Consider the following 26,787-nt stretch of genomic DNA (forward strand, 5'->3'; position numbering starts at 1 on the left):
CATTAATTAAGCATTTAAACGACCAAAAAAAAAAAAATCCCCTAACGACCTAACCCATGATTACCCCAGCTAACTAAAATCCCCAAGCCAAATTCAAGGTCTATGAGTAAATACCTGACAATTTTGTTTGGAAATATCCAAATCCATTTCCTTACTCATGAACCTAACAAATCATGCAGCAAGATTATAAAGGATAAAGATGATTATATCATCATTATCATTATTAGTTATTGTTTAGAATATGTAAATCCCTTGATTTACTCCTTAATTTTGATAGTTAAAGTATATCTCTTAATCTCTTATAATTAGCTAACGTACCTAGTCATAGTTTGGTATGTTCAATGTTCTAATCTTGTACTATATATACTCGTGTATATCATCAACATAATCAAGCTTTCCAACATTCTCTTTTTCATAACTCTATCAAAGATTACATTACAAAGAGGTATGTTAACCATATTAAGGGCTATTTCCTATTCCCGTATAGTCGTAATAATTTGATTACCGAAAATGACTTCCTAAACTAGCTAAGATTTTTTTTTTTGATCGAGTTATTCATACTTCCTTTGTCCCCTAAATAGTACTCCGTGCTTTGTACTCGGGTATATCATTTGCACTTTTGCTAGAATTTACACTCCTCCCCAACTGCATATTATGATTGTCAATGGTATTTATACGTAAGGAAAAATTATTATGTAAGGTTTGATTCGTCTTGAGTGTACACTTTCATAATTCTGTAATTTTACCATATAATTCTAGTTTGGTTTTTCAAAAATAAATATATCTAATAAAAAAAAAAATTAAGGCTAATAATTTAAAGTGTTTTTTTTTTTTTTTTTTTTTTTTTTGGGTGAAGGTTAATAATACTTATTGAGCTATGTAATTTAGGGGTGAGCATGGGACGGGTACCCGTACCGTTAGTACTAACGGTTCGGGTACCCGATAACCAAAATCACTAAAAGTGATACCCATAACCGGAACCGATAAGTTCGGGTACCCGGACTTCGGGTACCCGGATTTTCGGATCGGTTATCGGGTACCCAATAAGATATCCAATAATGATAATTATACTTAATTACGTAGTTATTATGATATAATTTACAACTAATTAATAACAATACCATATGATCTTGACTAAATTATTAATAATATTACTAATCATTGATATAATAAAGTGATTATGAAGTAAAGTAAAAATTTAGATTTATATTAATAGATTTAAGTAGGGAAAAAAAGCAAAAAAATGCTTATCGGATCGGAACGGGTAACCGTTAATTTTAAAATGATACCCATAACCATACCCGATAACAAATTATCGGAACGGGTACCCGAATCGTTATGATTATTGGATCGGGTACCCTAATTTTCGGAACGGTTACGGATCGGTTTTTCGGGTTTTCGGTTTTTCGGGTAGTTTTGCTCAGCCCTAATGTAATTTGTAAACTCTCTTGTGTGTAATATTTGGGGAATAAGATAAGTTTTTTTTTTAAAAAAAAATAAAAAATCTTGTAAAATACTTAATGGGCCTAAAATATATAATTCCTGCAAGACTCCAAAGTCAAAGGCCAAGCCATAAAAAAGTTGCCCAGGCCATCACAATATATAAATGTGTCATAAAATGAGCCCATGCAATCTTAAACCATTTTTGAGGCCCATAAGGAAAAACTATGAAAAGTATATAAGGATATACCAGTATTTTTTTTTGGCGTTCCACCCAATTCACCCTTTGGGTTAATCCGAATTTGAGGATCAGTTTTAGTTGGTTAGGTTTCAGTCTCCTCCCAATTATTGTTGCGGGGGATCAAATACAGGTCCTCCCTATCAAGTATAGTCCCAATCACTACTACACCAACAAGGATATATTGTTAACGAATTTAATTTATAGTATCTTGGGTTTCTCTAATGTGGTAATTTGTACTCCGTAGCTTGTTATAGTCCTAATAATTTATTTTTTTTCTTTTTTGCTTGTTACATAGTTACAGTACATACTATGATTATGTTAACATCATGTGTACCGTGAACCTTAGTCCTTCCTATTACCTATATAAATTTTGGTGTCGAAAAAACTTGTGTCTACATTGGTGCTTGGATATGGCTTAATTTAATAAAAGGATATGCTCCATGGGGTGCAAGTCTACCTTGCCATTGAAGCAACTTCTAAAAAAATAAAAGGATTTCATGGAAAGATCATTCCCTCGATGGATCAAGCTTAGCTTGCCCGAGCCACTGAACAAAACACAACACTAATTCAATTAAATTTATCTAAATAACGTTTCCCTTTTCCTCCATGATTGAAAAAAGATATTCAAACGAATCTAAGCTTTATAAAAACTCATTTTGTAAAAATGACCATATTCTAATACTAATATGGCAAAGCGGCATCAAGTTGTACACCAATTTGGCTGATTGACCTAAGCTATAATTGCAAAAATGATTATATATTACATGAATACTAGACTCCAACCAAAAATGTGCATTAAATTACAAACTTGTTTTCCATGACTTGGAACAACTTTACTTGGAAATTTAGAAAGACAAATGACAAGTAATATATTGATAGAGGTACCAATTGATTGTTGTGGAGGAGTGATTGAGACTGCACTTGATAGGGAAGATTATATGTTCGATTCCTAATAATAACATTTGGAAGGGGATTGAAACCTAATCACTAAAAATTGATGTTCGAATCCGGATTACCCCAAAGGGTAAATCGGGTGAAATACAAAAATAATATATTGATAAAGTTATCAATATAACCTACTCATAATTCACTCCTTATATCACGCAATAGTCGCAGGCACCGGAGGTATCACAACGGTGTTATCTCCATTGGCATCGGGCTCTTCATCGACGGGTGCTACCCCTTGGTTTTGACTACGCTCATGCAAACATGTCGTCAATATGAATCCATGAAAGTGATTTAGGAACATACACGTAATGAATACATTACCATATACTTTCCACTTCCATACAAATTTTGAACCGAGCAAAGTGCACTTGCAATCATAAATTTGAAAAACCCCAAATCTCTTTCAACAGCAACCCCAATTAGTCCAATTCCTTCCAACAAACTCATATACTCACCCAGGCAAAAACTCCCTACTAATGACCCTAGTACAGCATAAAAACCCGCCGCCGATGATTTATCCGAGATCTGTAATAACTGATAACATGCCACCAACAATACGACCACCCTAGCAAACCCTATTAAGAAATTCATATTCATATAATATGTCAATAAATAATATGGCTTCGAATAATGATGTAAATTTATTTTACCTTGACATACAATAATAAGTAATAAAACACACATAATGACTGGTTGCACAAAAGCTAATAAACTTCTTGCAAAGATGTCGTACTCGTGGTCGTAACGTCTAACACGGTCTTCCTTGTTGTTATGATCATGCATAGTTTGAAAGCTATAAAAGTATAGAAATGACGATACAACGCTGTTAAAAAAAAGGACACAAAGCCATATAATAGTGTAACGATGGAGTTGCTTGTCATGACCTAGGAGCGTCATTGCTTTTGCTTCACAATCTTTTTTTTTTTTCCTTTCTTTGCTTTAATCAAAAAGGTTTTTTTTTTATATTTCTTTCTGAGGAAAATAGCGAGAAGTTTGTTGTTTCTAGACTATAATTTCTGCTAGAAATTAGGAACAAAACATTCCACTTGATGAATACAAAGTATTCTTATTTTTTATTTGCATAAAGTATATTCACAACCGAGTCATATGCCTCCCCTTCAAAAAAAAAAAAAACCCGAGTCATATGCCTTATAATTTTGCTTTATTCGATCCCTTAAACAATCCTTTCTCAAAAAATCTAGTTTAATAGGGTTTAAAAAAAAAATCTAGTTTTATAAATTAAGGGTCCGTTTGACATCGCTGTGGTTTTCTGTTTATTGGTTTTTTGTTTTTTAAAAGTATATTACATATGTTACATAATGGATCAAAAAATATTTAGACTTATTAAAATCATGATAATTTTGAAAACTGACAACAAAAAAGTGAAAACACCTTTTTCTTGTTTCCTGTTTTTGGTTTTTAGTTTTCAAAAAAACAGAAAACTGAAAACCAAAAATGATGCCAAACAATTCCTAAGTTAATCCCATAATCCCTTTTATACTTTGTTAGAGATATGATATATCGGAAAATATGTGTGACATGTTTTCCGTATAGATATTGTTATGAGAATAATATATTTAGGTTTATTTTATGTTAAGATAGTATTATTTAGTGAATATATGTTAAGGATATATGATTATGGTAGAATTTTTTTTTTTTTAACGGCAAAAAATATGAAATAACACTTAAATATATCCTCAAAATATTTGTTTACCTATATGTCCCTATTGAGATTATGTGAATTATTCTTAATTGTCTCTAAGCTTTTTTTTTTAGTGTGATTAATGATTAAACTCGTTTGAATAGTGTTTGGACAATTATACCTTTTAAAATATGTATTTTCTTATTTGTACTCATTAATGTTAATTGTTTTTTTTTTATAACTTTTAACAATAGCGTGCGGACATTTATATCCTAAAAATATTTGGACATTTAGGGTCTGTTCACATTTACTGAACTGAACTGATTTAATTTGGAGATGAACTGAACTAATTTGGAGCTGAACTGAATAGAGATGAAATGAATATTTTATGAGAGAAGGAAATTATGAGCTAAACTGAATTGAATTGAACTGATTGGAGCTGAACTAAACTGGCTGGAGCTGAACTGAAGTGAAATTAAGTTGAAATGAACAAGCCCTTATATTTTTCTTCATTAATGTTGCCAACATATGAAAGAGCTCTCCGGACAATCGGACATGATTATTTATGATGCACACATCGCGCACTTTAGTCACTCTAGTGATATACTTGTAATAATTAGCACTAAACCTTATCATTCACTCCGTAGGTCTCACTCTTATCAAGTTATCATATTTGTATAAGCTTTGAAGAGCAATAGATATTTTGTTGTCCTGTTTAGATGGATTAAGCAATCAACATAATTCAATTAGAAAATACTGACAAAGAGAACTTCATAAATAAATTAGTAAATAGTGTTACAAGAGAATTCCTTCTTAAACAAATACTTTAAATAAAAATAGATAGACAACATAACTTGTGGCCAAAAAATATGTTAACATTGTATATACAAGTACTTTGTATGCAATATGCATAGCTCTGAAAGTCAAAATAGTTTTCAATCATATACAATATTTTGATTAGAGATGTGAAAAACTACCTTATATAGATCAAATTTTGTAAAAAAAAACTACCTATAAAAAAAATTGTTTTAAAAAACTACTTTATAAATACTAAATGTTATAAGTTGTTACCATGTGCTTGATTTAACAATGAAAGAGAAGGGGAATTAGGGGTTTATAAGGGGGCTATGGAGAAAATGGATGGAAAAAGGAGAAAAAATGATTAAAAATGGGTCATTAAACGTTTTTTATTCAATGCTTTTTACAACATTAATTGTTTTTTAAGGTAGTTTTTTTTTTATTTTTATTTTTTTATAATTTTTTTTTAAAACAGTTTTATAAGGTAGTTTCTTACAACATTTGTTGTTTAAAAGGTAATTTCTTACAACATCTTTTTAATAAGGTAGTAGTTTTTCATAAAAACTACTTGTATATATATAGGGTAGTTCTTCACAAAAAGTTTCTTTTTATTTTATTTTATTTTATTTTATTAAGAAAATTAGATATGTTTAGGAGGCATAAAAATAATAAAAGGTAGATGATCTAGAGTATGGATGGAACAAGTTGCTAGTGAAATTTTTAAGTTTGTATTTGATGATTTAAACCTTTTAGTTGAGTAATAAAATTTCTGCTCGCATTTCCGTTAAAATAAATACTTAGTAATCTAGACCCAACATGAGTCACTTGACACATATAACGCTTAATTTTTTATTTTTTTATTTTTGACAAGAAATAACGCTTAATATTATAAACAAATTATAAACATCTTGTAAACATTGTCATTAACATTCGAGAAGAGATTTTGCTCGCTGCTTTTTCCTCAAAAAAAAAAAAAAAAAAAAAAAAAAAAAACATTCGAGAAGAGAATATTGGGTCAGTAAGATATGAAAAGCAAGTACAGTACATGAGTACAATATCCTTTAATTTCCCCTCAAATCTCATCTAGTCATCTCAATTGCAACGACTTGTAAGCAAGAAAAAAAAAAAAAAAAAAAGAAGAAAAAAAGTACTGCAAATAACGAGCTGTTTCCCTCTATGAGTCTATATATATAGAGCGCTATATAAATAGATTACATTGTGTTTGACGATTCAGTGAATTGACTCTAGAATTATTATATAGATAATATTCAGTGAATTGAATTTCATTTCTGTTCGATGAAAAAAAAAACTTAATTTCAACGAAATTAAGTTTAGTTTAGTAAATAGGATATTTTGTGAAAAACTACTTTATAAAACACTTTTTTGCGGGAAACTAGCGAATAAAAAAATGTTGTAAGAAACTACCTTATAAAAGGGTAAATGTTGTAAAAGACTACCATCGGTCGGAAAGTCAAAGTCATTGTTGACTTTCATTTTCCAGCGTTGACCACATCACGTGCCAATCGCGTGACTTTTAATTCACCCTTTCCCTCCTTTTTTTCTTAATTGGCATGTGACGTGGTCAATGCCGGAAAATAAAAGTCAACGATGACTTTTCGATTAAGGGTTGTGTCTTACAACATTTACCCTTTTATAAGGTAGTTTCTTACAATATTTTTTTATTAGGTAGTTTCTGGTAAAAAAAGTGGTTTACAAGGTTATTTTTCACAAAATGTCCTAGAAAATATAAATTTTAAACAGTAAAATCAGATCAGTAACTCTAAAGAACTAACACAATAGAAATCAAGTTTTAATCATATTGGTATAACTGATTTAATTTCAGTAAAAATAATTTAAATTTGACAAAAATAATTAATTGTAGTAAAAATAATTTCATATTGATAAAAATAATACTATTTTAATTATTTCAACAAAAAAAAAAAAAAAGATAAATAGAATATAATAGTGCATAACTGCATATAAGCAACCATTTTGTTTAAAACTTCAAGAGTAGTCAGTATATTTTTATTTATATGAATAATACTTCTATTTATAACGGTGCAATGGTGCATATAAAGCTAACCTTTTATATCCAAACACACACTAACTAACGTCATTACAGTTTTGATTACTTTTTCCATATTAAAAACTCATATGTGATATGTGCAAAATGTTGCGATAATATGTGTAATTTATATATGTTCAAGAATAAAAGCAATGCTTCGAAAGCATGCATGGCTTGGAATTATGATGAGTAGCATTCGCAAAGCTAATGTGTCAATATGGATGTAGGATAGTCCATCTAATGGTTGATTCGGAAGTGGTAATTCGATAATCCTTCTAACTCTCCATTTATGTATTCTTTTAATCTGTCGATGCAGGACCCTTATTCATGAAAGAGAGTAGAAAATAAATTGCTACTCGTTTAAGCCACGGTTTTAGAGATGCAAATTGATGAGCAACGGATTGTTTTTTCTTCTTAACATAATTCATTGTACATACTATTATTTTGAGGATTTTCATTAAATATCAAGCAATTATTTATCACATTGTATCATCAAATTTTAATCAATAAACATAACATTGCAAAAAGTAAGAACTCGGGGTATTACCCGGGATAATCACTAGTTAATCAATCAAATGCAAAATTGCCACACCCAGTGGCGGACCTACCCTTGGTCCAGGTAGGTCACGTGACCTAGCAATATATAAAAAATAAAAAAATAAATAAAAAAAACAAAAAACACGGACAGTCAGTACTGGAAGGGGAAAAGAAACAAAACAGAGACCATATTCAAAATCACGCACTCTCATCCTCTCAAATCTCAATCTCTCTCTTCGCTCTTCGCCGCCGCACCGCCTCGCCGGCTGCTCCATCCGCATACACACACACTCGGCGTTCTTCGACTCTTCTTGCTGCCAAGTAAGTTTGTTTTTAAGTTTTTAAATTTGTAAATTATACCCAAATTGTTGAATTGTTGGGTTGAGTACTTGAATTTGTGATTAATTGAGTTGATTATGTAATTTAATCTAGTTAATTAGTGTGTGTTCTATTGTTTTTTGAAATTGTTGATAATTTATCAATTTAGAGAGTTAGGGTTTCTGATTTTTTAGGAATTGAATTGCTGCTTTTTTTTTTTTAGGAATTGAAATTGTTTCCTGTAAATTGATAATTTGATATTATAAATTGTTTCCTGTAAATTGATAATTTGATATTATAAATTGTTTCCTGTAAATTGATAATTTGATATTATAAATTGTTTCCTGTAAATTGATATTTTTTTTTTTTTTTGGACTTGATTAGTTTGGATAATTTCATATGTGGATTGTAAATTGAAGCATTTGTGGTTTTCTTAATCTAATTGTTAATGTAACTTAATTTTCAGAATGAAAAGGAAAAAAATGTGTGATATCACAAGTTTCTTTGGTCCGAAAAATCCCCCTCCTCCACAAAGTCCTCCTCCTCCACAAAATCCTTCTCCTCCACCTCCTCCTCCTTTACAAGATCCACCTCCTTCATCACAAAATCCTTTTCCTCCTCCTCCTCCACCACAAAATCCTTTTCCTCCACCTCCTCCACCACAAAATCCTATTCCTCCACCTCTTCTGTTTTTTTTTTTTTTTTTTTGGAATTTATTACTTTTGGAATGTATTTTTTTTAAATATTAATTAGCTTTTTTTTTTTTTTTTAATATTCTTGCATTAATTATTGATTAGTAGTCGGTGGTGACCTAGCACCCGAAAAATCCTGGATCCGCCACTGGCCACACCTAGCTATAACACCATGATTGAATAATTAATTAAACATTAATGACAATAATAAAAAGAATTAAATAAGGAAGAAGACTTATGTTTTCTAAAATAGAATAACAAAGAATAAAAGAGGATCCTTAGAATTTGTACGAAATTTAACTTATGTGAAGGGTTTAAGCTAAGAAAATAAATAGTGTGTGGAAAGACTTGAATTTTAGATCAATATCGTACGTAATCTATGGTGTTTCTCTATTAGGAAATTGGGTTCAAAAAAGGGCACTAATAGCAAAAAAAGGTACGAGTAGAAAATTCCAGAAGCAATAAGTTGGCAAAGTTGGGGATAAAGCCTAGCTAGAATTCACGCCATGCACGACACTAGCTAGTGCACAACTTGTTTTTGTGGAACTCATAACTTTTGATCCTCATCGAACTCTAAATAGAGAATAGGGCATTTAAGTATTATTATATTGGCAAGCAACTTACAAATGTCTATATTTTAAAAATTATTTGTATATTTTGAGATATGGCCAAAAAAGTATAAGAGTGTCCATTTTAAGACTATTGGGAAAAAAGAGAGTTAACTAAGAAAATTGGATTAAGATTAATGAAAAATAACTAGGAAATTGGGTTAACTAAGCTAGCTAACATTTATTTAGCTTGTTAATTATATAACGAGACCAATTAAACATTTGTATAATTCATTCATAAGACATTTAAATTTGGGAGAAAATTTTAATCTAGATGTCTACAAATTTACAATAACCTCAGACATTAAGTCCAACTAAATGACGCTTTAGTATTGAGGTTACGATGGACTATAGGCCATTAACGCCATGGTGGCTTCGCAAATCATCTTCTTAGCTTATTGAGATGTGCAATGGCATTAAGGTTGGTGCTCTAATTAAAAGGGGTTATGCTAGTTAACTCAAGTCTTTGTAAGGTTTATCACTTGTTATATGATAATCGAGTAATATTTTACTAAATAGATTGATCCCACTTTTATTGCTCACTAGAGCTGGTTATTGGATAGGATAGCCCAATGATAATAGGGTCAGGGCCAAGCTTAAAAGGCTTTTTATGGAGAGGGCCCTTATTGGGTAGAGTCAATATAGAGCCAAAATGTTTTTTCAATTTAACTGATAAAGAAAATAGATAATGTAAAAATAATTACATAGGTAAATTTGTATTCATATATACTTAATAATGGCTTTGTCCAATAATTATTTTAATTGATATTTTATAGGTCTGCCCATTATCAATCCGCTATTGACCCGTGACCCACATTGACCCGATCCAATATTGACCTTATAAAATATGACTCGACCTGCAACCGACCTTGACCTGACCCGTCCAATAACCAGGTCCCTCACAAAGTCACAATACGTTACGCGGTAATATTTTTGAGGCATTTTTTTTTTTTGGTAACTGTTTATTTATTTATTCTTTTTTTTTTACTCCGTATTATTATTATTTTTTGAAACACAAAGACGTTTATTTATTTAATCTTGTTGTGGGGTAGGTGTTTCGTGTTCATATATCCTGACATTTGTAATTTAAGAAAGTGTTCCAGACTTCTTTTTTGATTTATGATGTCTTTGCGGATGATTATTCAATCCCAATGTCTCGAAAATTGATTTCCAACACAGCATAACTTATTTCAACATACTAAAGCTTTAGCACCGAAAAAGCTACACATACATTCACTGTATGTGGAGCCCACATACATTCATAGCTGGCAGCATTTCATTGGTTCTATGCTTGGGCCCCAATTTCCACTAATTTTCAATTTTCATTCAAATTTGAATGAAAATTCAGATGTTTGAAATTCAAATTAATTGTCATTTCCCATGCAATTAATTTAATATTATTAAAAAAAAAAATTCTTCATTTCTGCAACACGAACACCAAAGAGGAGAAAGGAAAGGACGAAATGGCGAAATGGGCGACGATGGATATTAATTGGAGATGAACAAAAAAACCTTGAAGCTACTTCATTATACGACAAATTGCTTAAATTAACGACAACCGCAAAGATTATTCGGTTTAATTGAACAAAGGAATCGTTGTTTACCCGAGAATATTGAGAAAATTCGAGTGAATTAGGTTTTGGAGTTTTCGATTTGGGGGTTTACGAATTGGATTTATTCCAGTTAATTATGAAAACGTGTATATATTATTTGCAGAGTTATTGTCTAATTGACTTATTATTCCTCCATTAATCGTATCCTATTCGTTAATGGGTATGTTTGCAGAATATACCCAGTTTCAATTGAATTAGTGAAATGAGTCTTCTCTTCCTATCGATTTCAAACGGATTTGGATTTTTTGTTGGAATACTATAATTGTAGGCACATAAGTAACCGACTGCTTATTAAATATTAGATAATTAAGAGATTTGAAGGCCGACAATAGCAATGGTTGAAAAAGGGCTTAGGTCGTCGATGACGATGGTGGAAAACCCCCAAAATATTCGAACATTGTTTATAGATAATTTTTTAGTAACTCAGGAAACAATATTTGGTACACAAAAATCTGAAAACGATACTACAATTCATACTATGATTTTTAGTAACATAGGAAAGTAAATTTGGTACGAACATATCGATTCTGAGTTACGAGACTATTTGAAAGCTTTGTCTCCCTTGTATTTTATTTTTTTGTTGTTACCTTTATAGTGATCTTGTGTAATTATTGTATTGGTAATTATAACTACCAATGGTTACAAAAAAAAAATTTATAATTTGGCGTTCATCATGTATAATTGTATGTGTTTAAAATACATTCACGTTTAGAGGAAAAAAGGCCACCCTATCAAGTAAAGAATATGGATAATTTAGCAATGATGATTTTTTAGCAATTCAAATAATCATTTATTGTGAAAAATTTCATACGCCAATTCAAAATAATGAAGTAAATACTATAAATTTGTGGACGGATCACTTTCAAACACTTAAAAAGTGTATACTTGTTAAATGAACTTTCTATGTTAACCAGTATCAAATTGTAAAAATGTATTATTTATTCTCAAATCCTTAATAGACTAGCATCACGATTTGATAAGGTCTCATGAAAAAAATAATCATTGGGTTGTATTTCATTCTACATATAAAATATTTGTTTGAAATGCCTTCATTTGTATATAGTCCTTATTAATATGCGACATATCTTATATAAAATACTGAAAGTCGGTAAAGAGGATATCAGTACTATAATCACTTTTTTTTTTTTAAAAAATAAAATAAATTGTAACTTGAGACCTTATTCATCAACTTAGATCAAAGTAAGTTGTAAATTTTTTATGACCTCATAAAGCAGAGGCAGGTCACGAAGTTACTGTTTTCCTTATTATTATTATTCCTTATTGTTATTGTCCCACCCCCCCCCCCCCCCCCAAAAAAAAAAAAAAAACACACCCCATTTTTGTTCAATAAGTTAGTATATTAATTAGTAACTGGAATTATGTAAAAGAAAAAATTAAATTAATAACTTTCTTAATTAGTAACAGAAAATGCTGATTCATGAAATTAATTAAAAACAAAATGGAAAATCTTAGCAATAATAAGTATTTAGCAATTGAAATAATCATTAAGTGTAAATGTGTCATACACGAGCAAATTAATAAAGAGAATAATATAAATCTTGTTGATGGATCACCTTCAAACAATTAAAAAGCGCTAGTTTACATGCCAAAAGAACTTGCCAATGGAACTTTCTACGTAACGTAATGATATGATTTTTCTTAAACATTTGTTATTGTTACTATATAACTATCTAGCTCTGGATCTGTCGGGGAAGTCCCATATGAAATACATATGCACTTATCGAATAGAATTTTTGTAATGGTCTGTTCTGATTTACTATACTGAAGTAAACTATTTTTTTTAGAGAATTATATTAAAAACCGAATTAAACTGAACTGAATTTAAAATATGTTGCGGAGAACATCCCCTAAGTACTATATATAAATGGGATTGGGTAGTTTATTTTTTAAAAGATATATTATTACTATTATTATTATTATTATTGTATCTCAAAAAAAAAAGTCATACAACCAACAATACATTAGTGGGAAGCTGAGATACAATCTGAGCCCCCTCTCATCTAGCTATAGCAAACCTATACTAGTGAATATATGAGCTGCAACACGAGCCCCAATGTCTTGTGTCGTCGAGAACCTTTGAATCCGCTTCAACAACGCAACAACCTCCTTCTCTAAATCCCCAAACGAAGAAAAGGAGAAGGGAATGAAACCATATCCAATCGCCAGACAACGAGTTTCATACTTAAACCGCTTCCGATGAGCCGCATCATCCACAACTCGTCCAGGAATAAAGTCAGATAACCCTCTCTGTGTAAAAGGAGAAGACCCTGTGAAGTCGACACACACATCACGACCACGATCCCATAATAATAATAATAATATTATTATTATTATATTATGTAGTAACAACAACTGTTTGATTAGTTTTATTTTTTTTAATTATAACATAACCTAACAAGCCATTTGTATTCGGGGTTTCAGGGTATAGTGTGCAAATTGTTAATATAAATAGTTAATTATTTTACGTATACTTAGTATACGCTATTATAAATAGTTAATTTTTTTCTTAATAAAGGTCGGTATAGGATTTGTTACTGATTTAATTAGTAATTGATTAGACAATTTAACACATTTGAATTTGTACATGATCAGTGGAAAAATATGATTTTACTTAAACAATTTTCCTTGTTACTAAATATATATGTATCTATGTTTCAGCCATGAAAGTTGCAAGGACTGAAAATTAATTACCCGTTCAAGTTCAGAATCCAGTTTGGAAATTAGTAGAAATCTTAATACGAGAAATGAATGACATTATTTCAATATAATGTATATTTTATCTAAATTGATATCATATACTGGAATTTAATTAGTCGTTCACCATCAATTGTTTAATTGGAAAAGCGAGATAGATAAGTGCAGTGAAATTTATTTAATTAAATTAAAGAAATGTTAGAATAAATCGATCATGGTGGATTGTTGATTGTCCAAAATCGAATTTGTTTGTCCAGTAAACATGCTCGCGAATAGAAAATTCTGATAACTTCATCTGAGAAATAATTGTCGGCGTTGGATTCCGTAATCTTCATCGACGCTGTTCATCTTCTCCGGCGTCCTGCTCATCTTCTCCGGCGTCCTTTTCATATTAACCTGTATAATGGTTGTGATAACATCAATGATAAAGTAATAGAAATTTCAGAAAAAAAAAACAAAAATTTATTGTGCATTAAATGTGGTTAGGCGCCAAGAATTTTCGCCACCCATTTTTCCCGCTTAAGTTACTCCTTAGCGCCATTGAGGGTGAAATTTCCCCCCTAATATTCCCTCTTCTTTTTTTGGCTCAAACTTATGTGGCATCACCTAATTGGGAATGTATGTGGGCTCTACATACATTGAATGTATGTGTATCACCTTTCGCTTTAGCACGCAATAACTATACCCTAAATTTTCTAAACAAAATCATAGGAGCACTAAACGAAATTTATATACGTAGATTAGAGTATTAAATTGACTTATGGATCTTCCTTAATTAGAGTATGAGGTAATAAGGTTGCCTGCATTTTATTTTATTTATTTATTTAATATAGTGCGCTAATTGTTGTGTCCATAACAACACATTCATTCACTTAAACTTTTGTCAAATGATAATTTTGTTCAATGTGTTTAATGTGGTATTATTGGTTTGATGAGTGAAGGGCGCCATAACAACACATTCATTCACTTAAACTTTTGTCAAAGAATAATATACAACTATATATACAAGTATAAGATAAATTTAGCTCTTTTTTTATACTAGTAAAGTTTTTATTTTTATTTTTTTATTTTTTTATTTTTCATATATAAAATATAACTCCATATTATTCAAGGTTACTTCATGGCTTCATGCCTACACTTAATTAATATTGTATATACAGTTGTTTTTTTTTTTTTTTTTTTTTTTTAAAGCCATAGTACAATACAAAGTTCACCCATCATGGAAGATTGGAATTTGTTTAAACAATTACAACGTATAGAACCATCTAACTTATTTTTATTGAGGCAAACCATTTAACTTATTTAATTAAAGTCTTAGCGTGATATGATACAGACCTAAAATTTAATATCAAATACTCCTAGTATGCATGTCATGTGTGATGGTCTTAGACTCTTAGCCAACAATTATATTGATTGAGGATGAAAATGGTTACGGTCACGATTGAAATTTGATTACTCCATACTAATTTAGTGGTAAGATTGAAACTTGATTTCTCCGTACTATAGTAATTTAGTACGTAGTAACCCTCCATACTATTCGTTCACTTACACTAGTGTTATAATTTGTTCAAATGATAATTTTGGTCAGTGTGTTTGATGGTATTATTTTTTTGATAGGTAAAGGACTATCGAAAGTGATTAGTTGTATTTTATGAGATTATAGTTAATTTTTTATCCTCATGTTTGACAAATGAAACAATAATATACAACCCACAAAATAAAAGAACATTGACAAGTCGTAAGTCTACTCAATCTTTTGTTACAAGAATAAAACAACGAATAGATCGATGGATACGCACAAGAAATTAAAACAATACTTCATATTAATTTTATTTCTTTTAATTTGTACCAAGTTGGAAACTAGGAAACCATTCATAGTGTCGCAAACTCCCAAATTTCCTTTTTGCATGCAAACTACCTTCATCACAGATTCACATTACATAATTGTAGAAATTTATCATAGTTTTGTTTATCAAAGAAGACATTATAAAGGAAGCTATCTACATTGTTTATGCTTGTTATTTGAAAATGGATGGGATTTATTTATTTATGTTTTTTTTTTTGAGAGATTGACAATGGGAGGTGAGATTGTAATGTTATCTTTACTTAAAGTTGACATTGGTAGAAATCAGATACTCCGTACAATCATACTTAATAAGGCTATGGGTCTATGACTCAATAGACAGTTGATATTTTGAGGATGGTCTGCCTCCATTGGAACAAATATACAATTAATGAAAGTAAAACCTGATATGAAGTAGTGAATAAATTAAATGCACCACTATAAAATTAAAATCCATTTTTCTAATCTTTGGCTGTCTAGTCTAGTAAATGGTTTGTGTGTTGTCTAAGAGCCTAAGAATTTAATTGTTGAACTTTTGTCCATATTTTATTGTATACAACTATACAAGTATAAGATAAATTTAATCCTCTTTAAAATACGAGTAGTAGTCTAAACTTAATTTTTGATGACATTTATCATGTAATTTAAGCTTTTGAGTTTGTTTCTTGGAGTTTTGCATGTTAATAGGGAATGCAATAAGGTCATGCACGAATTAGCTCATTGCTTGCCGTGGGTACCAGGTAGTAGAGTGTGGTTGTCACCTTAATAGCATTTTTTGTTATTTTACTATTACACTACTATTTTGCAAAATTAACTTATGATGATCCTACAAAAGAAATAATTCGTTTTAGATGTAGGGCAGAAAATATTAGTAAAATAACATTTAAACGTTAAACCCAACAAGAAGTTGATCAAAGAAAAACCAACGGAATTCATGAGAATGAGTTTTATCATATAAATAGAATTGGTAATGAAAGTGATGATATATTTTATGAAGTAATACCGGCCTCTTCTATTGGCCCGGAGTCACGGAATCTTTTGCTGCTCGAACACCATGAAAACTATATGTATTTGGAAGAATATTATGGTGTTGATGAAGTTGAAGGTGTCGTTGATCAACCGGTAACTATAACACCACATCTTTTTCTTTTTCTCCATTATTTTTTTGTTTGATAAGTAAATAATGTTTATCTCTAGATAATCGACCCACAAGAACATGTGAATTCTCCACGAGCAAGATCGACAAGGAGTTCGGAGACAAGTTTTTTCTCAACTCACCAGGTAATATAATGCTTGGTTGATTAACATAAAATTTTTGAGCACTGTACTTTTTTTTTTTTTTTTGTTTTTTAGTGAAAAAAAAAGAGTACTTGATAATTTTTTGTATTTGGGAAGTTACTGGACTAGCAAAAAATACTATACATGATTTGCGTGTTCTTACAAAATCCATTTAGTTATTATATATTTTTTTTTCAAGAGGATTTTATTTATTATAAAGTGGCTAGTTTTTTTTTTTTTTTTTTTTTTTTTTTTTTTTTTTTTTTTTTTTTTGTACAAAATAAGTAGCCGGTTTATGAAATCTGAATTAGGTTGATGATAAATATTTGAACTGCAGTATTATTATTATTATTATTCTTGTAAAAAAAAAAAACTATTGTTATTATTATTATTGAATTATAATCTTCTTTAAATTAAGTGTGTGATCGGTTGCAAATCATGCAATTAATTAGCTTTTTGTAAGAAGACCTCGTATTTGACCAAACTATACCTAATCTAAATGTTTACTTGATCGTAAAAGTATAAGCCGCGTGCATATTCATTACCTTGTTAATGACTAGTTTAAGTCGATTACTATCCCTCAAAAAAAAAAAAAGTTTTTAAGTCGATTACTATCTGAAATTAGTAGATTAATGACTAGTTTAAACCCCATTTGATTCGAAGCTGCATGCCAGTCTGCTACTAAGTTTATATAATTAATATAGTCTTGATTTATTATTTATGTAGATGCCCCACCAACAAGAGCAAGAAATTCAAGGAGAAGGAGAAGCATTTACAACAGCAAGACCAGGCAATTTTCAACGTTTTAGGCCGTTTGACTTGGAGCAAGGTCAACAATCGTCAACGCCAAGGTCAAGGAGGAGTTTCTAAATATATTGAGATCGAACAAGAAAGAGATTGATGTACTCCCTAATTCCCTTATGTAATATACTCTACTCGTATTAGTTATGTGTTATGGCTATGTTATTTAAATTATTACTCCGTAATTTAATTTGTATGAATGAGCTACTTTAATTGCATTGCTAGTTTTATTTTCAATCTATATGTTCAATCAGACTTCATTAAAGCTTCATTTAACTATTGACTTGTTTACGTAGTATTTTACTATTGTATGTACTTTATTTTGTTATCTTGTATTCATGCACATGGTACTGGTTACAATTCATTTTTTCCGTGGGATAAATTTTGAAAGCATGAAAACGTGTAAATTTTGTGTGATAAAAGGGTTAACGAGATTATATAGGGTTGTTGAGTAAAGTAAAGGAATAGCAACTACGAAATATAAGTTATTCCCAAAATATATCAAATAAATCAGAGTACTCAAAAAAAAAAAAAAAAAAAACGGAGTATTAATTTTACATAATTGTACATCAAACTTTTGGTACAATAAAAAACACTCCGTTGTCTACTTGGTTCCATTTCTTTCTCCTTTAATAATCTTTTATTAATAGATATTAATCAAATCAATTAAACATGGGAGTTGTTTTTGGAAGAGAACATACATTAAACCGATGACAATATTATTAATAGAGTTATATACTTATATGCATGTAAGCATGTTTGAATAACTCTAATCTAACGTGGTACATATTAACAGCAATAAATTGTAAATAGTACAAATTTTGGATAATTTTTCCGTAAAGATTAGGGTAACTTGATCTATCATCACAGGCTTCATAGCAAGAAAGAAATCACCGATTCACTGGTGTAGCTTGGTTGGAGGTAAAATACTTGGAAAATTCTATTTTCTAGGAAATGGATATGACATGTGTTGTATGGTTGACACAAAAGTATTAAATTAGGAAAAATGGAAACTCCGAGGGAAGTTTCAATTTCCATGAAATATGAAAAATCACTTTTTTTTTTTTTTTTTTTTTTTTTTTTTTTTTTTTTTTTTGGTGTGGTTGCAATTAAAACACAAAGAAACAACTAAGCCCGCTACTATTACCCTATGACCATATCACGGGCTACAAACTCCATTAGAACGCTATTACAATTAATACCGTTAACATAGTACGGATTACAACTAAGGGAAAAGCTTAGAAAATCATAACTCTTTTTCTTCCTTAGACGGTTAAAGTATTCTTGTGAAGGAGAGGGTGAATCTTTCCTTTTGCCTCCTATACGATACCTGCAAATAAGACTAGGGTGAGTAGTACTAGCCTTGGATAATCTTCTTCTCGTTGCTGTTGGTTTCCATGACGGGCCCTGGGGTTGTTGATAAGAAATTCTCCTCCTTGCCTTTGCTATTCGAAGTTTCTTGGGAACTTGCTCAGGATTAGGAGCTAATGAGAAGGAATCATTGTTTGACCTGCATAAAAATACAATAGGTTGTTGTTCATTCACTACCCTATTTTGAGTTCTTCACCTGAAGTTTCTCCTTCACATTCAATGAGGGTATCATTCCTCTCTTGGATCTCCATCGCTTGTTTTCCAGAGTTCTCCGAGATTACACTAGCCTCACCACCTTGAGGCCGCTCTGGGTCTGCGGCGAATGTGGAGGCCTGGAGGGGGCATCTAGTTGCACATTTCCTTGCTTTCCTTCATCTTTTGAGAATCTCTTTGCCTTGGTTGCTATTCGAACAGACATGAAGGATCCTTGCTTTGAATTAAAGTAATGGTAGGATTTCCCTTGCTTTAATGATAGGTAGTCCATTCTTGACATAGAATTAATGGAGCCCGGCCTTCTTCGGTTAACAAACCGATATTTAGGCTCTGCCTGATTGAAATTTTTTAGGGAGGACAATCTTGCACCATCCTCCATATTGGCATCCATTATGCCTTCAACTGCCTCACTTAAGTGGCTTTCCTCTCTCATCCCTTCTTGAGGACACTGCTCCTTTTTTGGAGACTTTTGCTTGCTTAATATAAATTAGCACATGTGTTGAACATCTTGGATTCTTGACAATGCTCAATTACATTCTTTCCTCCTGAAGCCTCCATTACTCTCCTTTTTGGGGAAGATAATCCCAGCCCTAACCCAAGCGGTGTAATCCTATTGGGATGAGAGTTTTCTGAACGATAAGTGGCCAAAGGTTTAGTTTCCTTTAGCTTTTTAGGTATCTCCTTGTTTGAGGGATCTAAACTTGAGGCTAGCTTCAAATCCCAAAATGCCAAATCTCTTCTATGAAGCTCAATTTCTGCCATTGTTCTTCTAAACAAGGCTTTAACATTAGATGGGTTAAAGTCTAATATAATTGAGCAAACATGGCCTACTTGGTTGAAGTCCTTCTTCTTGCTAAGACAAGCTGCCAAGTTGAGAAGAACACAACTAGCCAAGTCATGGAACAACCTTATATCTTCCTCCAAATCCAAAGCTACCCTAGAAAGGATCACCCCTGCAAATCCATATTTTTCCAAAGCCTCATCAAAGCTACTCTATTTATAAAGCTCATTCCCTTCTTCCTTCATCTCTTTTACAAGGTTCAAGACACCCTTAGCAGTATACGAATTGGCAATGAAATTGATAAAATGCTTATCTTCCTCATTCATGTTATCTCCTTCCAAGAGGAGTCGATTGAGCTCCTCCTTAAACTTCTTATAGACATCCAAGGAACACATTGGGACACACTAGAAAGCACAACTACTACACAAGACCCAAGCAAAGACAGTAAATTTGAGGAACTACCTACTTGGACTCCTAGACAACAAAGGAGATTAAGAAGAAGTAAAAGACAAGTTAAAATAAGAAAAGGAACCTCTTATTTATCACGGCTTAGCCAATTGCCGCACCGAGGCTCGAACGAAACAAGACAAAGCTGGACCAACTTGAGAAAACTAGAGGTGGGACCTGTGGGGGACTTCGCCGGAGCTCCTTGGTACCTTTACTACGCTCGCTGGCGACCAGAGGAGCTGGATCGGTCGCCGGCAAGCTGAAAATAAATGGAGTTTAATACAGAGGGTTGTGGGTAGTTGGATGTTGGGGAGCTAGAGAGAGAAAGAAAATTACAAATATGTCTTATACTCCTACTTTGTATTCATTTTTGAATGGTCCCATGAAAAATCACTTACCAAGCCCCTTTGGTAAGTCACATTTCCCGTGATTATTGTGGGGCCTACTTGCATTATTAGCACTAACAATTCATTCTCTTTCTTTCTCTCTTCAAATTTGTTCACTTACACTATGTTTAGATAACAATAGTGAAAGGAAAGGGAGGTGAGGAGAGGGAGAAGGGAGCTTCCATTTTCCATCCAAATCTCTTTAACAATAGAGAGATTTGGTTTATTAAAAGGTGAAGGAAAGTGGATCCTTCTAATTCCCTCCCATTTCCCTCCTTGCATTAACTACCCAAATAAAAGACGATGATGCATTTTTTCTTTTCTCTTCTCTTCCTTCCTTCCATTTCTCTATATCCAAACATAGTGTTAACTAAAATATAATCAAGCAAACTAATACGTAAAACATAGGAAATCAATTTCTAGGGTATTTAAGTTCCTACATATTCAACCAAACAAACTAATATCTGAGCAAAGGGAAATTACTTCCCATGAAATATAATTTCCTATGGGAACTCACTTCCCATATCAACTAACCAACACCTAAAGAAAGTTGATCGTACACTTTGATCTCCTAGGGTGTTTTCGGAGTGTTCATCACTAGAGTTGAAATAATTGCCATACAAAAAAGTGAGGATAACACAAGCTGTTGGGTTTCGATGAGTCCGACTCACCGCGGAAGAAAACCCGACCCAAGACCACACTCACAATTAATATAATCACAAAGCATGATTAACTTAAACAACAAGATTAAGAAAAAGATTAATACCTTTGACGCGTGCTTTGCTCACTATAAGAGCTCTTACTTCGAAAGCTCTAAGTCTCGCTCGCACGAAGACCTCCAATGGAAGTCTACCCGCAACTCGACCCCGAAAATGGTCCAATGCTTAGAGGTTAACTAAGCCCGACCTAAACCCGAGTAATTATATGTGTTCAAAGGTTTTCTCAATGGAGATGCCTTTTTCAACACCTTACTCAAGTGATTTTCCCAATACCCCAACTTGGGTATTTATAGGGAAAAGCACGAGTGAGATTTGCTCTTCCATCAATGTGGGAGAATTGATTATTCCTTTTATTTTTAAATCAAAAATAAAATTAATTATCAAGCAACTAATAAATCAACAAGTGGCACAATTTAGGAGAAGAGTTAGGTGAGGACCATAAGGAGGGGAGGCGACCAAACTTGATCCCCAAGGAGCACTCTATGGCCGGCCACCTATCATCTCCCATAACCAACCACTGGCTGCCACGTGGCACCCTAAGAGGAGCACCAAGGTAGCCGGTTTTGGGCTTGCTGCCACGGCCCAGCAGCTGCGGCCAAGGCGCGGCTTGCGGCTGCAGCCTCGGCCCAGGTAGCTGGCCTTGGTGCGGCTGTTGCCCCTTTGGCCGGCTTCCGTGGCTGGCACCTTGCTAGCCGTGGTGCACTAGCATGCACCAGCCAGCCTAGGCTCGGCTGTTGCCCCTTTGGCCGGCTTCCGTGGCTGGCACCTTGCTAGCCGTGGTGCACTAGCATGCACCAGCCAGCCTAGGCTCGGCTTGGTGCATTTGCTAGCCACCTCGGCTTTTACCAAATGCCCCTAGGCATCGGTTTGCTCGAGGCATTCCGATCCTAGGGGTTTTTCGGTAAATTGTTGATTTATTAGTAATTTCACCGTCTCGTCCTTTATTATTTCCACTTAACTTGCGACGATCGGATTCGACGCTCCAAGCTCGAATTTCCGACGTCTAAATATTAATTACTCGGGTGACTTATTAATTGCTTTCGAATTAATTCGTCGCGTCGGTTCGTTAGTTGCTTGGGTGTGACCCGAAGGGTTTAGTTAAGATTAAGCTGTAGTATTAATTATACATTAATATTACTGATCGGAAGCGGCCTCCACCTATTCATTCCGATCACTTGACCTCACTGAATAATTAGCTTTCTTATAATTCAAAACCCTCTATCGGAATAATACACTTGTTCGAAGATCACCATTCCTATCAATCTCCCACTTGTGCTTCCGGACAAGTGCGCATTTAGTGTATAGCCTTTTTCCTATGTCGCTTAACGTCTCGTCATGAACTATAAGGTAAGATTTATTCGTCATCCTTATTATGTCCAGAAGTGTTTCTCGATCCCGAGTCTGACTGTCAATAAACAAATGATTTCTTAAATCCATTCGAGCATGGCCATGCATTTTTATAGTCTCGCTCTTCGAGAGGCCTTGTAAATAACAAAGACATCTTCCCTATTTTTGTAGGGGGACATTCTCAATCTTGTAATGTAGCTCCTCTTACTGAGTGGACCTAGCCGCCCGAGTGTTGCCGTTATAATCCCCTTCTATGGCAGACGTTTAACAACATCAAAGCGGACTAGTACTCAAACAAGAGAACTCACAATACTAATGATCGAGGAAATAGGTTCCGATAGCCATAATGAGAAGTATACTTATGACGATTTTTAATTCTCTTATGGCTTGTTTGGATGGCATGATTTCATTTCAAATTTCGGAATTGGCCCAATCAACCTGTTTGGATATACTTTGAATTTGGGAATTGAAATTGGCCCAAATCCAACATTTTAAAGATAAGAGTATATTTTAATATTTTGAAATTCCAATCTTATACTTGTCATTTCAAATTCTAAAAAGCCCAACTCATTCTATCTCTTATGCTGTCAATGTCGACTTCTCTCTCCTAGGGCTTGTTCCTAATTTTCTCTCTCCTCCATTGTAGCTCCATTAAAGCTCGATCTCCTCCGTCAAAGTGTACCAGCGGCGCACTCTCCTCCATTTTAGCAGATTCCTCCATTGAATCGGCTCCTGAGGTAATTTTTCTTAAATAATCGAATATCAATTTCATAATCTAGGGTTTATTGATAATGTCTGCTGATTTTTTTCGCTCTTTTTTTGTTCATTTTTACTATAAATTGTGTGGTAAAACGCTAGTATGTCAGCGCACTCTAGGTGTTTGATGAAATGTTAAAGTGAGAAATTGTTTACAAAATAGTATCTTTGCTATCTGAATGTTTGAAATTTGAGTGTTCTTATTTGAAATGCTATGATCAATTGAGTAGAGTAGCTTGGCCAAGAAATTGTTTACAAAAATCATGAGTTTTTATCTACTGGTCTAATCTGTCTCGTTGATGGTTTGATACATAAAACCAAGCATTGAAGTTTGTAGGCCCTTGATAGTACAAACATGCAATAATACTTTGGTAGAGTATAAACTTGTCTTTAGTGTCTTCATTTTTTATGTTATTTCATGGTTCTGTAAATACTCCTATCTTCAAATTTTGCCTTTTCTGTTATTGTTCTGTTTTTTTAGTCTGTAGGAGAAATAGTTCTGTTTTCTATTTGTTTTATACTTCTATGGTTGATTAAAATGTTGTTGGTTACAATTTGTTAGTGATACTATTGAATTGGCTTAAGATAAGCAAAGTTTGAGTTTGGGTATTGTTTATTCTTCCAGCTCATAATTGAAAAGATGTCAGAGGAAGTCTCTACTCGGGAGTCGCTAAAACGTGTAAGGGATGATGACGAAGATATGGAGTTTATTGTCGTAGTTATAGGTTTTATTATGATAGTAGTAGGTGCATGTTATGGTCAAAAGTATAGGCTTAAGGAGGTAACATGGAATGAGCATGAGCGTGCCTTAACTAGAGCTACTTAGATGAACACTTTAAAAAATGATAGGATTTGTCGAGAGCAATTAAGGCTTGACATAAGGTGTTTTAATAAATTATGTCATATATTGCAAACTAAGGGAGGTTTAAAGACAACAAGAAATGTCACGGTAAAAGAGATAGTTGCATTGTTTCTTCATATTCTTGCCCAAGATTTGAAAAATAGAACAATTCAAGCTATCTTTGCCCGTTCTGGAGAGACCGCGAGTCGTCAATTCCATATAGTCCTCCAATCTATTTTGAAGATTGGAAAGTATTACATCAAGCAAGTTGACCAAACCACTAGTTTTGCCGAGGATAACAAGTGGAAATGGTTTGAGGTAAAATCAACATGACCTACGATATAAATTTCTTTTTATTAGCCTAAGTTATGTATTGTGAAATATAATGCTAGGGTGTTGTTGGAGCTCTTGATGGAACACACATTAGGATGACCGTCCCTATTGAGGATCGTCCTCGATATCGAGATAGGAAAGGTGACCTTAGTACTAATGTCTTAGCGGCTTGTGATTCAAATCTTCGTTTCACATATGTTTTACCTGGTTGGGAAGGGTCCGCATCAGATCCTCGTGTGCTTCGTGATGCGTTAAGGAGGCCTAATGGGCTTAAAATACCAAGAAGTAAGAGTTTAGATTTTTTTTTCCATCATAACTTAGTTATTTTATATTGAATCTTATATGATTAATCTTATATTTGATAATGCAGACAAATACTTTCTTGTGGATTTGGGCTTTTCAAACTGTGAGGGATTTTTAGCTCCTTACAAAGGAACCCGTTATCATTTAAATTTGTGGCGGGGAAACACTCCAACAAATTATATGGAACTTTTCAATTTACGACATTCCTCTGCCCGAAACACTATTGAGAGGGCTTTTGGGTTGTTGAAGAAACGTTGGAGCATTCTTAGGGATCCTAGTTTTTTTTGGGAAAAAGACTCAAATTAGGATAATTAATGCATGTTTCATCCTCCATAACTTTTTAAGAGAGGAAAAAATGGAAGAAACGACTCTTATGCAAGAGGTAGAACAAGATTTGTTAAATATGGAAGTAATCGATGTAGAAGAAGAAGAAGAAGAAGACTATATTACCAGTGCTCGGTCAACAAAAGAGTGGAATGAGTGTAGGGATAAACTTGCCAAGAAGATGTTTAAAGAGTATCAAGGGAGGAGACTTCGAATTTTAACTACTTAATGAAATGGATAATAGGTGATTAATGGTTTTATTTCTGATTATATGCTACTTTAAGTATGCAACTAGGTCTGCCTTGCATTATTGCATTTGTTTAGTGTTTGAATGTGTTGTGTTTAGTGCTGGAATGTGTTGTGTTTGCCAACATTTATTGCTGATAGATTCACCTAAGTTCTGCATGATACTATATATGCATCACAGATTATTTTAAAGCTGACTTTTTTTTTTTTTTTTTTTTTTGCTTATCTTGGCTGTCTGCTAATGTTTACATTGTGATATTTAGGAACAATGACTTCTAAAAGACAAGGCAAACAACCTATGGGTCCTCCTATTAGAAGAGGATATGTTTCGTGGAATTCAAAAATGGATGAGATACTTACTTCTACATTGTTGTTTTTCTGATTATAGTTTGCCTTACATTGATGTTGATTATTGCTAATGTAGGAAGCTCCCCAAGCCGCTGCATATCAGAATAAATTCATTGAGAATTGGGATGATATATGTGTTTTGTTTGCCTCGGATAGAGCCACTAGTGAAGGAGCTGAGCAGCATGAAGAAGCTGCTGCAGCAATGGAGAATGAAAATGATAATGCAAGTACATCAGAAACACCTTCCGGAGAATCAAACAAAAGGTTAAAAAGGGATCGTCTTGCAGATGCTGTGAGTAGCTTTGCCGAATCTTTCAAGGAGTACGTGATGAGTAAATCAACAAGGCCAACTAGTCAAGAAATCTACAAGGAGGTGTCTAGTGTACTTGGAATATCTCGACACCAAGTTTTGAGGGCGGTTAAGAGATTCGTAAATGGCACCCTTGATGAGTTTGACATGCTGAAAAATTTACCCGATGATCAAAAATTAGATTAGATCATTTTGTGTATAGATGAGTAGTAGTGTTGTAAGTTTAGAGATAATTAGAGTTAAGTTGGAACTTAGTTATTGAAATTTAGAATTCGGAATTCCATTGTTTTTCCCAAACAACAACTAGAATTTGAAATTCTAGAATTGAAATTCTCTTGTTTCCCAAACAGGTATTTGAATTTGAAATCCTAAATTTGAAATTATCATATTTCCCAAACACATGATTTGAATTTGAAATGTAGAATTTCAATTTCGGAATTTGAATTTTATTATTTGAAATGAAATTCGCATATCCAAACGCAACCTTAAAGTATTCTCATAGGTCGATCTAGTATTGTTCCAA

General features: G+C 32.7%; 1 pseudogene; it reads left to right on the forward strand.

The window, feature by feature from the left end:
• The first annotated feature begins 23,369 nt into the window (after nt 1–23,369).
• On the forward strand, nt 23,370–25,589 carry LOC145575164 (uncharacterized; annotated as a pseudogene).
• Nucleotides 25,590–26,787: the final 1,198 nt, after the last annotated feature.

This window comes from Chenopodium album, chromosome 13, assembly GCF_948465745.1.
Source record: "Chenopodium album chromosome 13, dcCheAlbu1.1, whole genome shotgun sequence".
In the NCBI taxonomy this organism is placed as follows: Eukaryota; Viridiplantae; Streptophyta; class Magnoliopsida; order Caryophyllales; family Amaranthaceae; genus Chenopodium; species Chenopodium album.